This window comes from Onychomys torridus, chromosome 7, assembly GCF_903995425.1.
Source record: "Onychomys torridus chromosome 7, mOncTor1.1, whole genome shotgun sequence".
In the NCBI taxonomy this organism is placed as follows: Eukaryota; Metazoa; Chordata; class Mammalia; order Rodentia; family Cricetidae; genus Onychomys; species Onychomys torridus.
This window is the reverse complement of record NC_050449.1, coordinates 77,398,452-77,403,872: the sequence shown is the minus strand read 5'-3', so window position 1 is coordinate 77,403,872 and position 5,421 is coordinate 77,398,452.

Here is a 5,421-nt window from a genome sequence, read left to right as displayed (position 1 = left end):
ATAGATTCTGATGAGATCAAAACATAAGTAATGAAATAAGATCATGTAAATCAGATTTTTTTAAAGAATCATTTACACTTCAGAGAATACCATAGATGGAGAAGGGATTTAGGTGCCCCCTCCACAGCTATTTACTACTGATAGATTCAGGAAGAGGGGGGGATCATTGCCTTTTAGTCGTGATCCCATTGGTGACACCCCAAGCTCTAATGGATATTCCCAATCCAATAGTCACATATATGACTCTGATCATAATAAATGAGTCCTAAAACCAAACAGAAAGTCATGACTCTGAGGAAGAGACTCACAGAGATAAGAGTGGGGTTGAAAGGGATGGGAGGGGAATAGAGAGGGTGTGGAGGTAAGAGTAATCAGAATACACTGCATATATGTATGGTATTGTCAAGCAATAAGGCAAATTAAAATGCTAAAATGAAAATACTATACACGATAAAAGACTTCTATCTATGGAGAGCTTCTGTTGTTCAATATCGGAAAACGAATGCACGGCTAGAACATAGAAGGTACAAACTTATTTCTCCTACCCCTTCAGCATCTCATTCCTCTTAAGAGGTAATCTTAAGACCAGCTGCTCTTCCAAGTTCGTAACTGAGTATGCCCCAAGTCTTCATTGCTTCTCACTGCCTCCTCTTTGCAATTGGCATGTGCTTTCAAAGCTAAAGAAATGAGAAATAATGTACAGAATCATCCATATCTGAAGCTTCTGGCGTATTTTATCTTGCAAAGGTCCTTGGAATACATGTGGTCCTCACCACCTTCCCAAAGAGAAAAGTCCCTCCCTTTCCGGCTCCCCCACTTGCTTGCTCTCATTCTTACTCTCGTGCTTCCACTCACCCTCTCTCCCTACACACGGCTCTAGTTTCTTCCTTCTCTGATTGCTCTCTCTTGCAAAGCTACGTATTAGGCTGTGTCTTCCTTTGATTACTCATATGCATATATTTTTGTTACCTCAAATTGGTTGATCTTTTGAAGGTAGGAGTTGCTCATTTTACTTTTGCTTTAAATTCACAGTGTCAAGTGCATTAAAGAAATCAAAGTCATTTTTGATTGATCAATGCACTACATCTTCGGCTTTGATGTTGTCTAATATAATGTCACTGAACTGTTAGTAGTATTTGAAATAGTGCTATGAAAGAGATCACTTTTCAATTACATTGTTGCTATAATTATCACTTTAAATGATAGACAAGTCTAGTTTATTTAAAATAGTACTCTTTAGCAGTTGGGTGGAGAAGTTCATCATGGATTCTAAACTGGATTTCTATTTCTTGGCTATAATACTTTCTGGGCCTCTCAGATGGAGTGTGCTATTTTGGTATGTCTTTGGATTTATATTACAAGTAGTCTACTGTTTTCAGTGCCCAGGCCATCTGAAATAAGGAAAATTCTTGTTTGGTGTTGCAGGCAGTTAGTGACTGGATGGGTCTAGCTAGCCAAGAAAGCAGTGTTGGTGTTTCCATAATGCCAAGCCTAAAACAAAGATTTGAGAACCTGACCAGGAAGATGATCCCCCAAATAATAGCCATCTTGAACCTCACTTGAATATAACCCAAATAGCACCGTGAGATGTATCCTTAAGCCCCTATCTTTCTTTATAAACTTTCTCTTTACTTTTATCACTGTTGTTTTTAATACCCTTTGGGTTTTCATAGTTCCTAGTTTAAACTGAATGTGCCAGAAAAATACCACACATACTGCCACCATACTTATGGTTTAACCAGAAGTAGTAAGCAGTGGAAATATCAAGACACCACAATTAAAGTCTGTCAACTTATAATTCCTGCAAGATACACACAAGGCAGTAGCCAACATGGCCTTGACATGGACTGAGTGTAAGGCCCTTGGTTAAGGTTTTGGGAAAGTACATACATGTGGAGAGAGAGGGAAGAGAAAAAGAAGAAATACAGCTACGTATTTGGGGATGATTGAAAGGAATCCATTAGCTACTAATATCAGTGCTTTTTCCTTTCAAAATTTTTTGGCTAGTGTTGGGTAGAAGTGGCATTTCATTCCATGCCTCTCTCCAATATCTTTCTTTTTCTTTTCTTTTTTGTTTTTTCATCCGAGACAGGGTTTCTCTGAAGCTTTGGAGCCTGTCCTGGACTAGCTCTGTAGATCAGGCTGGCCTCGAACTCACAGAGATCCATCTGCTTCTGCCTCCCAAGTGCTGGGATTACAGGTGTGCGCCACCACCGCCCAGCTCTCTCCAGTATCTTAAAGATTATCATTTAAAAAATAATTTCAAGCCGGGCATGGTGGTGCACGCCTGTAATCCCAGCACTCAGGAGGCAGAGCCAGGCGGATCTCTGTGAGTTCGAGGCCAGCCTGGGCTACTAAGTGAGTTCCAGGAAAGGCGCAAAGCTACACAGAGAAACCCTGTTTCAAAAAAAACCCCAATAATAATAATAATAATGATGATGATGATGATGATGATGATATTATTGTTATTATTATTATTATTATTATTATTATTATTATTATTAATTTCAAAATGTATGGTCAGGGCCTGGAGAGAAGGCTCACTGGGAGCACTTGCTGCTCTTCAAGAGGACCCAAGCTTTAGTTGTCAGTGTGTACATTAAGCAGTTTCCAACTTCCTATCAGCTCCAGGATAGCTGATGCTCTCTACTGCCCTCTACAGGCACCTGTACTCAAGTATACAACCCTACTCTGTCTCTTTGTCTCTGTCTCTCTTTTAAAAGCAATTAAAAAAAATCTTTTTTTTTAAAGGTATGATCAATGAGATAGGGCATGGGAAATTTACAACCAAGATCGATTTGGGGTTAATTAAGGATGACTCCAGGCAGATTTTCAGTATGGTCAATAAACCAGTGTTCACTGAGCAATTACTGTGCTGTCAGCATCCTGTTGTCTGTGACCCCAGTGACATAGTATTTGGGTTCCAGAAACTACACCAGAAAGAACAGATTTATGAAGAAAATGGCAAGTTTTGCTGCAGAACTGGTATGTATTAAAATCTGTTCTACATGCAATAAGATCGTCAGAGCCTGGAGAAACCCTGGGGAGCAAGATGGGTGTTAAGTTACTCTATAAAGGTAGATGAAATCTAGGGGAGAAGATGCTGATAGAACCACACATGGCAGCTGTTAGGTGGATGGGGTGAAACTAAGCAGCCGCAGTCCAGAGCCACCATCAGGAGTATGTGAACCGCTGCCTCGATAGGCTCTGTGCTCATCGGGGCTCTGCTGTACTGCTGGACTTTGGATGTTCCCCAACAGTACATGTGTTCAAGACTTGGCCTCTGTGGTGGTGGCATTGGAAGGTGAGAATGGGACCTACAAGAGGACCTTAGGACATTGGAACCACCCTCTTAAATAGTTAAATAGGATTATGGGACACACACAAACACACACACACATATACACAAACATACAAGCACATCTTTTTTTCTTTTTGCATTCAGGCTGGTAAAGGGAGGGTTTTTTGTTTGTTTGTTTTTTGTTTTTTTCCCAGCACACATTCCTTCCATATGTTCCTGTTCCAGGAGCCAAAAGCACTAAGAATGCTTGACTACACAGACTGGAACCTGGAGAATCATGAGCCAAAGGAAGCATTTTCTTTTTGCAAGTTTATAATTGCAAATATTTTGTAACAGTAATGGTAGGCTGACTGCTACAGAAAGCAGGTAGCATATTGGGATCATTGCTCTAACTAAGATCCATGATGATATGGAGAAGTCTTTGGTTGACATTAAGAGATTGTAAGGAAAGAAAAAGAAAAGGCCTAAAATTTAATGAGTAGAGATTCGTGGGTGACTCTGCTTGGGCCACAGGAGATGAGAATGTGATTAAGAATATGGGCAGTAAAGACCGTACTCCTGCTGTTTACAATGAAAATGAGGCTTCTACTAGGAGCTAGACTAGAGTGGCACTCTGGTCACACCATAGCAATGTTGGGCAGCATCTTGACCATTTATTCATGGCTAGTTTATCTGACAGCAAAAAATGTCAAGGCAGTAAAACATCTGCCTGTGGCATGGATATTACTGAGTGCTTTGGCCAAGTTTCCTTGTGACGATTGGGAACAAGGAACAGAGCAGGGCATTTGGAAATTTTGCAGACTCACCAGGTCTTATACAGTTGCAGCCACTGAGGGTGCAGTAGTTAGTACCAATTAACAGAAGCCAAGTGCTTCAGACAGAAAACATTAGGAAAGATAACTTGGAAGCCATCCTAGAAATTTTCCCAGCCCTAAGGTCCATCACAGATTTCCTAGGACAGGAAAAAAAAAAAAAAAAAAAAAAGCTCCAGGGTGCCCCACATGCCCAGGACTGTTTGTTTCTTTACAGCCTATGTTTTTCTTGTTGAGTAGGCAAGACAGTCAGAGGCTACTAAGTCGTCATTTAAGAAGGCCCAGCTACAAGTGGCATCTCCTGGCACTGTCCAAGTCACGAGAGTTTGCAGTCATGAAAAATGCAGGACTTTGGGGGGTCTTCCAAAAGAAACTTCCAGAGGATCACACGGATGTCAGGAAATGTGCTGTCATGTCAGAATTGCTGCAAGCTGCCAAAGCTGCAGTGGAGACCCTGGGAAGGAAAAGGTGCCAGAAACACACGACGCTCACAAAGGAAAGTATAGACAACAGGCAAAACAACTCAAACCAGTTGAATGTGTTGTGTCTCCAGGGCTGTAAAACAGAGCGACCCAAGCCTTTGGGAGCTCAGATCTGCCACAGTGTGTCTAGATGCCAGACATGGAGCTTTAGAATGTAATCTGCCTTGCTCTATTTTGGTCTTGCTCTGAGCTAATCCTGTTCTTCCCGTTTGCACTGTGCTGTCATTGACTTTTATAAGCTTTCAACTTTCTTCTGTATCTTCACAAGGGCCCTCAGTTGAGTCCCCTGAAGTCTCAGACAGATGACAGTTGGATAGTTGAGAGATATTGGAGCATTTAGTAGTTGGGTAACTCTTGGAGATGTGATGAATGTACTTTGCATTGTAATATGGAAATGAACCTCTGGGGTTAGGGTGACACACTATTGGGGGTTAGGGGCCCCCAATTTTCATGTGTTGAAAACTTGGTGCCTAAGTGTCACTACTAGGGCAGACTAGACCGTTTGAGAGGTAAGACCTCTCTAGTAGGTCCCTAAGTCATTGGAGGTGTACTTTCCCACGGCATTGTGTTTCTCCAGAACTTAGTCATGCCGTAGTTTGCTGCCTAGCTGATGAAACAGGCAGTGTTTCCTTGGCTACCAGCCCCTCCAGGAACTGCTGCCTTGAAACAGGACAAGAGCAAAGCCTCTTGATCATGAACTGGAACCTTCAAGATCTATGACCCTAAATAACCTTCTTCTTTTTAACCAATTAAGCACCTGCATTTTGTATAGTGATGGGACACTAGCTGTAATGGTGGTTTCAAGTCCAGAAATTCTTAATAACTT